At 47.8% G+C, this 12,532-nt stretch overlaps 1 protein-coding gene across 4 annotated transcripts in view; it reads left to right on the forward strand.

Annotated features, from left to right (window-relative positions):
• The window catches only part of LOC142564331 (uncharacterized), a 258,021-nt gene that overhangs the window by 136,401 nt on the left and 109,088 nt on the right, over nucleotides 1–12,532 (forward strand). The gene's annotated exons all lie outside the window — the stretch shown is intronic.

The raw sequence follows: 12,532 nt of genomic DNA on the forward strand, positions 1-12,532 counted from the left end.
TTTTGAAAAAAGAACATGACCTATTTTTTTTGTGGTGCTGTATGATGTTCCTTAACTTACAATAAAACGTATAAAAACACTGGCTTTTCAGTCGCATTGGTCATACTAGCTATTGAAAGATTTGTGTACTGACTGTTACGGATGTATAATCGATTTATTTACAGTGAAAAGGGTACATGGGTCATGGGACGGTCCGAAGCAGCGGATCACCCAACAACCTCGCGCCGCCTCTCCTTTCTCTTCCACGCTCTTCCGGTACGGCGTTACATTTTCCTCCGGGCCAGACGAAGCCCACCGATCGAGCCAGAGTGCGCGTTGATGGTGTGGTTTCAATCGTGCGACGTGCACAACTTGCGCGTTGCGTGAACGACGGTTATGACATGACATACGTCACTTCACTCAAGCAGTTGAGAACGACGAACGAGCCCGAATACTTAGAAAGAAGCTTTTCCAAGGGGGACCCCTTTCCGAACCGGTCTCCACAGCCACACGAAATAACAGATGGTGAATCTGACGGTCAAATGTGCGTCGTAGCGGGTGTTAGCATGAGTGAGCATGCGACGATAGGATTCGGAGCCGTGCAAGTCAACTAGCGTCTTCGGCACGACACAATATCTGCGCGGCAGAAGCATCTTCGTTAGGTGAAAAAGGCATTATGACGTCGAGAAATCTTTGAGGATGGAGAAGGTGGAGGAGAAAGAAAATTGCGCATTGGTGAATTCATGTTTGGTTGTTTGAAGGCATAGGTGGTGAACGGTAATACAGCATCTCAGTTCTTATTATCCACTGAGACACACATTGAAAGCATGGTGACGAAGGTACGATTGATGCCCTCAGTCATACCGTTGGTTTGCGAATGGTAAGGCGTGGAATAGTGATATTGAGTTGCACAAAGGCGTTGTAACTGTTCTCCCACCTGTCGACCGCAATCAATTATCACCGAACGAGGAGCTTCTTGGCGGAGGATAATGGAATGTAGAAAAAAAACTCTGAAACATTGGCTGCTGTAGCTGAGACAAGTACCGTTGTTTCTGTATAACGTGTTAAATAATACACGCACACTATTATACAGCGGCAACCAGTGGAAGACTAGGAGAAGGGACCCAGCAAATCTATACCCACTTTCTCACAAGTTGAAGGCGGTAGTCTAACCGGCTGCAGAGTTCCTGCAGGAGCCGTAGACGGTTGTTTGTGGCGTTGGCAGACATCACAGCTGGCGACTTAGTGCTTGTTTTTTGTTCCACGGTTAAGGCCAACATAAACGTTGTAGGAGGCGGTGGAGCTTTCGAGCGAATCCAAGGTGCCCGGATGTAAGGTAGTCGCGCATGGCCCGAAGTACCTGAAGGCGCCGGCATTTTGGGACGACGAGCAGCAGTAGAGCAGCATTGTTAGAATAATTCTTGTGTTAAAGCTTACCGTCGCGAATCAAAAATGATATAGCCAGTTCAGATCTGTGGGTCGCATCAATAATCAGCTTTAGTGGAGGGTCGCATTGTTGTACGTTCTTCAAGACTGCGAAGTCAGGAAAGTCTGATGAGATTGTAGGGAAGCAGTCGTCGAAATCATCATCATCAGAGCCCTTGCTCAGAGAGGAACATTTTTTTTTCTTTTGAGGCATGTAAATTAATAAAAATAACAGCATCAAACCGCGCCTGCTCTGAGAGGGTAGACAAGATAAGCTGTCGGCATCTGTGTAACACCGACCGCTTGGGTAAGCAACGGAAAAGTCATATTCTTGAAGCTGCAAGGCCCACCGAGCCAACCGCCCAGTTGGGTCACGCAGTCCAGAGAGCCAGCAGAGAGAATAATGGTCGGTAATAATCTTGAAATGGCGGACATACAAATGCGGTCTGAACCTAAGGATGGCAAAAACAACAGCAAGACATTCCAGTTCCGTGGCTGTATAATTTCTCTCTGCTTTCGTCAAAGTACGACTTGCGTGCACAAGGACGTGTTCGCGTCCGTCACGAAACCGAACAAGCGCAGCACCAACACCCAAACCACTCGCATCAGTATGCAGTTCGCTGAACGCCTCCTGATCAAAATGGCGGAGAAGTGACCCAGAGGCGAGCGAAAGAAAATTCATGAGCCATTCGACTCTGTGGAGGTGTGTGACCAGCGAAGCTTATTCGATGTGCATTGAGCTTCGGAAGATGCGCCGACACATGCGGCTACACGTAACCGTTCATCGTCGAGTTACGTGGAACCGCACCCTTTAGCAGTGCTTCTCTGCAAGCATTGTACTGAATTGAGGCACGTTACCCTTTATCAGCGCCTTCTTACACGCACCACCGACTCGAAACTCTCCAACATTCTCGCCGGGGAAGCATCGCGTCAGCACATCTGCCGCCTTGTCCCGTCGCTCTTTCAACCGTGTGTCGTTGATTTACGAGAGGTCGTTATTGAACCACAGGCGATCACATACTCGGCAGCTTGATGCGAAGTTGCGATCGAGAAAGTACGTTTGGAACCTTGCGTAGGCGCCGTCGAATCCCGGCACCATGCCCTCGTGGCATCGACGTCTTTTCACGGCATTCTCGGCGTCGCGATGTGCGTCGTCGGCTCTTGCTAGTTGCTTATGCACCACATTGTGGGCACGCTCCTCTTGTCGGGCCGCCGGGTTGGCACGACGTCGACGGTCACTCTCGCGTCGCTGCCCTCGCTGTCGCTCCTTGTAGATACGCTGCTATTCAGGCGTACGGGTCACGCGCGGCATTCCCATAGCAACGGTAGAGCGAAACGGTACCAAATATTACCCTTGGTTGCCTTATCCGGCGCTCACTGCGTCACGCACTACGTCATACATTCACGGAGCACCGTTTTACACACAGGCGGCCGTTAAACTGAGCTCCGACGCAAGTGGCGATATGTGTTTGCTTTTGTTGTTGGCTATTTCACTATAAATTCTTATGGCAGAGTTTTTCCGCCCGGGACCCCATAGAATCTCGGATCCTAGTCATAACTTCATCTGATCAAACGCAGTCTCGCACTGAGTCGGCCATATGTAAGGAGTGTCCTTTCGAAGCAGGTGAGTCAGTGGACAGAGAAGCTGGACGAACTATTTAATAAACCTGCGGAAATAAGAACAAAGGCTGGTCGAATCAAGTTTCATAACATTGATAATGACACCAAGCAGTATGGAAATGAGCAAGTGGCACAATTCTTACGCACACTGGACAACTCCCAGCTGACTTTCTGAGTGAATATTTTTGGCGGTGCACTTACCGCATGCAGCTTAGTGAAATGCAGACTTCTGAAAAAATCGTTCGATATTGCCTAAAAATACAAGTTTTTTTCGATATTTAGTTTACCATAGTTGTTTACATTTTAATGACTCGAAGTAAATAAAACGGGCAGTTATTAAAATTATAAACCGAAACAGAAATCATAATGCAACATTTGAATCTTGTTATCTGAGTGCTGCTTAATGGGCTTCATGTCAGAACCTTACACTGACAATTTCAGCAGGGCAACCAGTTCCACCCATTTTCACTTGAATACAAACTAAACTGCTGAAGAGCTCGCAGCGCACCTGTGCATAAGAAGTTACCACGACCAAGTGACGGTTTACCTCTCACTGTGCGGCCAGTACAAAGAGAGAATCCTTATCAAGCCACGATTTCACTCAATTCACGCTCTCCGCATGGTGAGGCGGAAAAAGCGTGCAACTCAGGAGTTTGATATAATCCCTGATAGTTACACTTTTCAGTCGTTTATTTTCTGTTATTAAGGTAAAATAACACTAGAAGCGCTTCCAGCTTCAGCTCTACGTGTGCGGAACTGTTTACAATATCGGATTGTGGACCGCATGTCATTCATTGTGAGAACAATCGCCTAACTTTTAAAATAAACGAAAAACTTTTCATCAGCACCTGTGGAATTTCGAACGCGAGATGGATACTTCCCGGTACCTTTCCGCCGTCGGTGTCGCCGTGATGTTCGGTATAAAGTCCACGTGCGATGACATCTTGACCGCGCAACGCATGCTCTGGGTGCGAGTGAAAGCGTGCCACGGTGAGTCGAGGAAGATGGCTCGATATCGTGATCGCAAGGGAGGGACGTGGGGAGGAAGCGCATTGTCTTCCATCGCGCGCAACGCACCTGGAGACGCGAGAAAATGGCGTTCTACTTCAGCGACGGATGAGCGTGGCGGCGTGCGCCAGCGAGGGCACTATATTTAAAGCGATCTGCGGTCGGTGCAGACTCTGGGCGTGCCAAGGGCTTTTGGTTTCGTTTGTACTGTGTTCTAGCTTCTCAGCTCACGTTGAAAAGGGGCGCAGCACGAATGTCAACTCGCTCGCTGCTGCTGCCGTAGTTTCTTACACCAGGGTTCTGACAGCGAGTGCGCGTGGTCATCTAGTGAGATATGTGTTCATATTCGTCTGCGCAAAGCTGAAACTATGTCTTGTTAATTTAGTTAGTAAGATAATGTTTTACACTTTAAACCGCCGATAATACTACATTCGTTACTTCATATAGCTGTCTAATAATGTGCTTTCGCAGTTGATGCTCCGCGTCTTGTGTGAAACTGCGGGTTTTCTTTTTTTTTCACTTGGACATTGCACATTGCAAGCACTATATGTTGGCTAAATTCGGCTTGCCTTCTAGCCACAGGAATCTTACTTAATTTAAACATAATATACGATCCATAAGATTTTACCTAGCCCATTAATAAAATGTAAGAAACAGTGTTCCATAGAAACGTTTTATAGTATTCAGTAAGTCGAAAATGGGATCACTGCAAGTAAAACGTGGAGCAATGACTTCAATGGCTCGCTTTCGGCTTATTTGCTATTCATATGGACAGTGGAAAAGTACTCATGTGCGCATATATTCTACCTTATATTGTCATTGTGTCTCCCTGTAGCTGTCGCAGTACTTACTTTTGTAATTTGCATGTTGGCGTTGCGTTTCCTTAGAAAATTTAATATGCTAAAGGAAACATGTAACAGCTGTGGAAAACGGGACGAGACTAAAGTAGGCGAAGCACTGCTGCAGTATAAAAAATTGAAGGACGTTAAGTTTCACCTTTGAGAGCGGAACGCGATAGCGTTCAATGACCCTTTACTGTTTGTAATGCTTCCCGGCAACTGCAGCTCATGTAACCGTAATGTTTACCGGGAAACGCTGGCTGCGAACGCTATGCACGTAGGAGAGCTTTACGGTAGAAAGGGGGCCTCTTGCTTCGGTCGATCTTCCGTTATAGTTGCGCACTTTTAATATTTCAGTCTGAGAAGAGGTAACATGAAGGACATGCGCTGTCGGTGTCTCTTCCATTACACTTGTATGTGGGCTGCCGTTCTTAAAATTCCGAGAAACAACTTTGTGAGGAATGAAAGACAAGGTATGAGCAACCTTGGTAGTAGAGAAGTGGTTGGCTCCGTGTGGTTCGGAAGTTAACTCCTGATTCCTTTTGCCGCAGTGACGTCCAGCGCCAACGCGGGGACCATTTTGTACACTGTATATATCAGCATCACCTTATATAACGTGACAATTAGTTTTTGTGTAACTGTGTGTTGCGTGGGTCGATGTGGTTATGTGTTACTCAGTGAAGACTCGGACACTTCTTTGAAAGGGTGCCATGCATACAGTACTTCGTACTTTGTATATGTGATCGTCCTGGTGGAAATGGGCCGTGACTGTGACTCAGTGTTCGTATCGTCTCTCGTTGAATAAACTTTTTCTACACACGCGGGATGCCGACGCCAGGTTTTCTGCGACACTGGCTCCTTATTCATCATCATCATCATCATCATCATCATCATCATCATCATCATCATCATCATCATCATCATCATCATCATCATCATCATCATCATCATCATCATCAGCCTGGTTACGCCCACTGCAGGGCAAAGGCCTCTCCCATACTTCTCCAACAACCCCGGTGATGTACTACTTGTGGCCATGTCGTCCCTGCAAACTTCTTAATCTTATCCACCCACCTAACTTTCTGCCGCCCCCTGTTACGCTTCCCTTCCCTTGGAATCCAGTCCGTAACCCTTAATGACCATCGGTTATCTTCCCTCCTCACTGCATGTCCTGCCCATGCCCATTTCTTTTTCTTGATTTCAACAAGATATCATTAACTCGCGTTTGTTCCCTCACCCAATCTGCTCTTTTCTTATCCCTTAACGTTACACCCATCATTCTTCTTTCCATAGCTCGTTGCGTCGTCCTCGATTTATGTAGAACCCTTTTCGCAAGCTTCCAGGTTTCTGGCCCGTAGGTGAGCACTGGTAAGACACAGCTATTATACGCTTTTCTCTTGAGGGATAATGGCAACCTGCTGTTCATGATCTGAGAATGCCTGCCAAACGCACCCCAGCCCATTCTTATTGTTATGATTATTTCCGGTTCACGATCCTGCTCCGCCGTCACTACCTGCCTTAATTAGATGTACTCCCTTACCACTCCCAGTGCCTCGCTACGTATTGTAAATTGCTGTTCTCTTCCGAGACTGTTAAACATTACTTTAGTTTTCTGTAGATTAATTTTCAGACCCACTCTTCTGCTTTGCCTCTCCAGGTCAGTGAGCATGCATTGCAATTGGTCCCCTGAGTTACTAAGCAAAGCAATATCATCAGCAAATCGCAAGTTACTAAGGTATTCTCCATTAACTCTTGTCCACAATTCTTCCCTCTCCAGGTCTCTGAATACCTCCTGTAAACACGCTGAGAATAGCATTGGAGAGATCGTATCTCCCCTGCCTGACGCTTTTCTTTATTGGGATTTTGTTGCTTTCTTTATGGAGGACTACGGTGGCTGTGGAGCCGCTATAGCCACCGTAGTCCTCCATAAAGAAAGCACTTATTGCTCCCTATTGCTATGGCGTTGAAATGCCAATTGTTCACTCTGAAAGCAGTCGCGTTCATATGTAGCTGCAACACGCCGAGAGAATGGGACAAAGGACAAGCTGGAAGCTGTGAGCGTGCGCTTCTTCAAGCGAAGCTTCCTCTGCCCCTTTCTTCGACTTCCCGTTGCTGCTGCTGCTGCAGCTGCTGCAGCTGCTGCTGCAGTGGTATTGCACGCTGCTAACGCCGGTCGCGTCGCGACATGTTCGAGGCGTGGCGATGTCACAAAAACATAAAAGTCGGTGTTTTGTTTCATGCCATTTGTTGGTGAGCTGTCATTTTCAAAATTCCAAGGAACAACTTCGTAAATGATGTAAGACAAGGTTTGCGCCAAGTGGAAGGTCTGCGCGGTTGTGGTTCAGCATGATTATTTGCCAAGCGACGCGCGCGGCGTCGACACAGGCTTTTCTGCGACGCGGGGGCCATCGCGCTAGCACATGACAGGAGTGTCGCACAAAGGAAACACCACCCGAGAAGCTCGTGTCAACATTTACGCCGCGTCGCATCTGCACAATGCCCTCTGCACAACGTAATTAGGCCTGACCACCCCACAAATGCAGTGCAGGAGCTGCTGCGACTGTCTCCATGCTCACCCGCAACAGCAGCGAGAGTAGAAGGAGGAGGTGAGGAGAATGTTAGCGAGGAAGTAAAGAGAGAGAGACAGAGAGAGAGAGAGAGGAGGCAGTTCTGGGAGCTACAACGCAAAAACAAGAACGGCGCAGAAGCGTGCACTTAGTGCCGAGGAGACGAAGGCTCGCGTAAAGTGTCGAACGGAGCAAGAACAAACACAAGCGGAGCAGGCAAGGTAGCATTTCACATCACGTCACGACTGTCGTGCGCTGTCAATATGTCACGGCCAAATATTATGAATGAACACAAACAGCAGACAATTACATTGATTTCCATGGTGCGTAGGATCTGCATATTTTTTCATTTTGTCTTTTTCAAGCACGGAATGCTTTTAGCTCCCTTTCTCGGCGACCTTCAAGTGACCTTGAGCCAAAAGCCAGAGCCGTTATCCGGGCAAGTTGCCATGACCAGATGATGCGGGCACCCAGACAAAACAAAATAAGATGGTCTCTGGCCCCCAACCTTTTGTACAGGACTGCATTACATAGGCTAGTTACTGCCCAAACAAGTTACAAAAATATTCCTTCCGAGTTCTTCATAATGTTTGTCCACAATATCACTCAAGCTGTGAATTCTAGTGCGCTGAAGTTTTATTTGTCATTTTTAATGGCGACGTTCAAAACGCAGATACAGGGCACTATACGCTCAGTTGTAATCTTTCGGCGGTGAGCGCTGAGCGCCAGTGGCCCCCCAGTTCCGTGGCGCGTTTTTTTTGTCACCTCGGGATATGGCGCCACGCTGCGTGGCGTCTCCTTCAGGTGCTTCTGCTTGCCGCGGCGGCTTAGCTGTTATGATGTTTGGCGGCTAAGCACGAGGTTGAGGGATCAAATCCCGGCGGCGCCGGCTACATTTCGATGGAGGCGAAATGCAAAAACGCCAGTGTCCTGTGCATTCGGGCTACGTTAAAGATCCCTTGGCGGTCAAAATTAATCTGGAGTCATGCGGAGTCGCTACGGCGTGCCTCAAAATCACTTCATTGCACTGGCACGTGGAACTACAGACAATTCATTTTTCTTCTAGCCAGGTAATGTGCTCTGTCTCCCTGGCGTCTTTCGCTGCCTGTCGTGCGGCCTTCAGCCGGTTTTATTCTTCTAGCTGGGAAGCGTTCGTAGGGACCAGTGCACACTATGGCGAGGTGTGGTGCGGCGTGGTGTGGGGGAGTGTGGTGGGGTATGCTGTTGGGAACATGCACTACACCCATTTTAATATTGTGTCTAGTATCATCTCTAACCAAATCTTCTTTGGCGGTTGCAGTTCATGCTTACATCTGCTCACGATTGCGAGAGAGCCAGCAATTTCTTCTTCTCTTTTCATTTCTTAGGTTTCTCATGTATGGAATATCGCTGATTTGAACCTGTCACATAAATAACGACAAATTACTCAGAATCATAAGCAGGTGAAGGAGCAGGGGCGTGCCAATTGCAGATAAACTTAGGAAAAAAATCTCGTCCCAAATCTGCCGCTGTAATGTTGTGGTTTGTCGGAGTTGTGGAAAATTTCACAATATATATTTCAATTATATATATATATATATATATATATATATATATATATATATATATATATATATATATATATATATATATATATATATATACGTCATTTAGCGAGTCCTCAATTAGAAGTGCCACGGCTGATAGGTAAAAATACAAAGCTCCCGTCTAGGCAGCGCAGGGATAAAACACGAGCAGACCTAGAAACCCTCACAATGGCGTCTTCTTTTTCATGTATCCTCGCCTTCCGAGATTATGTGCTGCCGGCTGGGCTAGGGAAGAACTGAGTAAACAACTTCTTGCCCAGAAATAATTAGGCGATTGCGATTGCGATTTGCTGATGATATTGCCTTGCTTAGTAACTCAGGGGACTAATTACAATGCATGCTCACTGAGCTGGAGAGGCAAAGCAGAAGAGTGGGTCTAAAAATTAATCTACAGAAAACTAAAGTAATGTTTAACAGTCTCGGAAGAGAACAACAGTTTACGATAGGTAGCGAGGCACTGGAAGTGGTAAGGGAATACATCTACTTAGGGCAGGTAGTGACCGCGGATGCGGATAATGAGACGGAAATAATCAGAAGAATAAGAATGGGCTGGGGTGCGCATGGCAGGCATTCTCAGATCGTGAACAGCAGGTCGCCATCATCCCTCATGAGAAACGTGTATAACAGCTGTGTCTTACCAGTAGTCACCTACGGGGCATAAACCTGGATGGAGGCTTACGAAGAGGATTCTACTTAAATTGAGGACGACTCAACGAGCTATGGAAAGAAGAATGATGGGTGTAACGTTAAGGGATAAGAAAAGAGCAGGTTGGGTGAGGGAACAAACGCGAGTTAATGACATCTTAGTTGAAATCAAGAAAAAGAAATGGGGGGGGGGGCATGGACAGGATATGTAATGAGGAGGGAGGATAACCGATGGTCATTAAGGGTAACGGAACCGGATTCCAAGGGAAGGGAAGCGTAGCAGGGGGCTGCAGAAAGTTAGGTGAGCGGATGACATTAAGAAGTTTGCAGGGACGACATGGCCACACTTAGTAAAAGACCGGGGTTGTTGGAAATATATGGGAGATGCCATTGCCCTGCAGTGGGCGTAACCAGGCTGCTGCTGCTGATTATGATGATGATGATGAATTAGGCGAAGGCGGATCTCGAGAACTAAAAGTCCCAATATTTCTCTTTCCCATGTACTGCTCGTCATGCATGCGCGGTAAGAACGGTCAAAATTTAATTTTGGTGTTCTCCTATTCTTGCCTGAAAAATTGCCGAGGAGGGGCAAGTAGCAGAGAGGGGGCGCACTTTCGCTCGTTAGAGAGAGAGAAAGAGAGAGAGAAAGAGAGAGAGATTGGGAAGAAGTATAGGCGCTATTTTCTGCAACTTTTTAAAAGCACTCGATATACTCTAGAGTTTTCAGCGTACAGCATCACGTTTGTCGAAACTGGCTACGCCGCGCCGGTGGCAGTGAGCTGGGCAATAGTTGCGCACAACCGGCGGCAAGTGCGCCGACGTCACGCGTGGCTACGCAACCGCGTCGCGCTTGCGCAGAGAGCCGCGGCGTCTGACGCGCTTTCACCCGCTCCCGTTCCGCAGAGGAGCATTTGCCACGTGACAGTCATTTCAGCAATCGCCCGACGTTTGTGCGCAGGCGCAAGTTGAAACAAACGCAAGGGAGAAAATCTGGGCGCTTCTGCTCCTTGAATATCTGACTTCGTCTAGGTACTACGGAGAAGTACCTTTGATCGCTTCATATGCGTTTGTCCCCAGGCGTTCCGGCATTGTGGTGTGAGGTCATGTGTGTGTGGAAGCCGTGCGTCATCCATAAGCTTTTCTCGTGCTCTTTGGATGTTGGTGGTGTGTTTATTGCGTTTTATTGCGATATGAATTATAGGCACGCTCCAGGCCTATACTTACCGTCGCCGTCGCCGTGATTTTCCGTACCAAGTCGAAGTGCAGTAACATCGTCGCCGCGCGCCGTATGCTGTATGTGCGAGTGAAAGCACGCAAAGGTAGCCGACGATCGCTACTCAATCTTGCGTGCACGAAGGAGAATGCGGAGAGCAAATGCGCAGACTTCCGTCGTGCGAAAGGCCATGGAGAGATAGCAGGGAGAGAGCGGGGTGGTGTAGGGCTTCGGCAGCAACTGCGTATTCCGCGACTGGGTGCAAAGGGAACTGACGATCGTGGCTCAATCCCGCGTGTCATATATGGAGGAAAGCGGTAATACGTAGTATGTGGAGGATACGCACTTGATCGCGGCTTCGACTCCGCCAACAAGTGCGTACTTTGCAAGGTCACGCGCGGTAAGGCGTACCGTATCTTTAAAGGAATGTGCAGACGGCTCATACTTTTGTGAGCGTTGTGTTCTCACGACTCTTGTGTTGAAGCGATAGACCGCGCGAAGGTCACGCCGCTAACTGCTGTTGCCGCGCTTGCTCACACCAGGGGCGCCATAACGTAAATCTATTCCAAACTTTTGTATTACAATTCTGAAATCAGCCCTCCGCGATTGGTCAAAAACATTTTTGGACCACCCCCACTTCACCTGTCTGTCAGGAAAACCGCGATAGCTCCCTGTCTGATATGACGTGTACATGCTGATTATGCATGATTTGACCGAAAAATGAAAAACAGTTATTTCTGATTCGACGCCTTTTCGCCATTAGCCCCCCGCCTATTGGTCAAAACTTTTCGGGCTGCATCCACTGCCTGCCACGGGGCGTCACAAAACCGCAAGAACTCACCTCGTCAAAATGACGTGTACGCAATAAAGATGCATTAATATGCCGAACAAAACTGATTTTTCTTCTGAATAGCCGCAGGCTGCCACGTTGCGAAATAAATAAAAGATGGCTACCGCCGATCGCTCATGCGTTGGCTGCTCGCACCTGCCGGAAAGCATGGTTTATTTGCGTATAATAATGCTTCTTGCGTGGCCGTGTAACGTTTTCGACCACTTTTGATACGTTTACAACATCACTCTGCCAACTCTTCTTTGTTGAGAATCCGTTTTAGCGTCATTCTTAAGCTTCGGTTGCATGCCGCCGCGATTTTCGACCAGACAATGCAAGCTAAGTAAGGGAAAGCGGACCAATCGCAGACACCGGCACCACTTTCTTCATCCGGTTACCGACTTTCAGTGCAGTGGCTCGGCCGTATTGAATCCGTGTCCACTTGAGCGTGCTCCTCGCCTCTTGTCAGCCAATTAGACAAGACAGGCCGCTCAGTGTAGGCAATGTTATTCGTTTTTCAAGCACTCCTAAAAGCGGCCACCTATGAACAAAAGCGACCCCCTATGAACGAGGATAGCGCTTGATTGGTCTGTTCAGACAACCCTGCGGGTGACGGCGCGGTGCTTGGGTCGGCGGTTACGCAAGTTAGACGTCAGGAGATTGGAATAAAAACATATTGGAATAGTTTTACGTTATAGGGCCGCAGCGTTTTGACAGCGTGTCCGCGATTATCGAATATGATGTGTTCATGTTTGCGTGTGCACGCTGATGCAATGCTCCTTATTTCGGTTAGTAAGTTAATGATTCGATGTTTATACAGC

The sequence above is a fragment of the Dermacentor variabilis genome, chromosome 11, assembly GCF_050947875.1.
Source record: "Dermacentor variabilis isolate Ectoservices chromosome 11, ASM5094787v1, whole genome shotgun sequence".
Taxonomy (NCBI): domain Eukaryota; kingdom Metazoa; phylum Arthropoda; class Arachnida; order Ixodida; family Ixodidae; genus Dermacentor; species Dermacentor variabilis.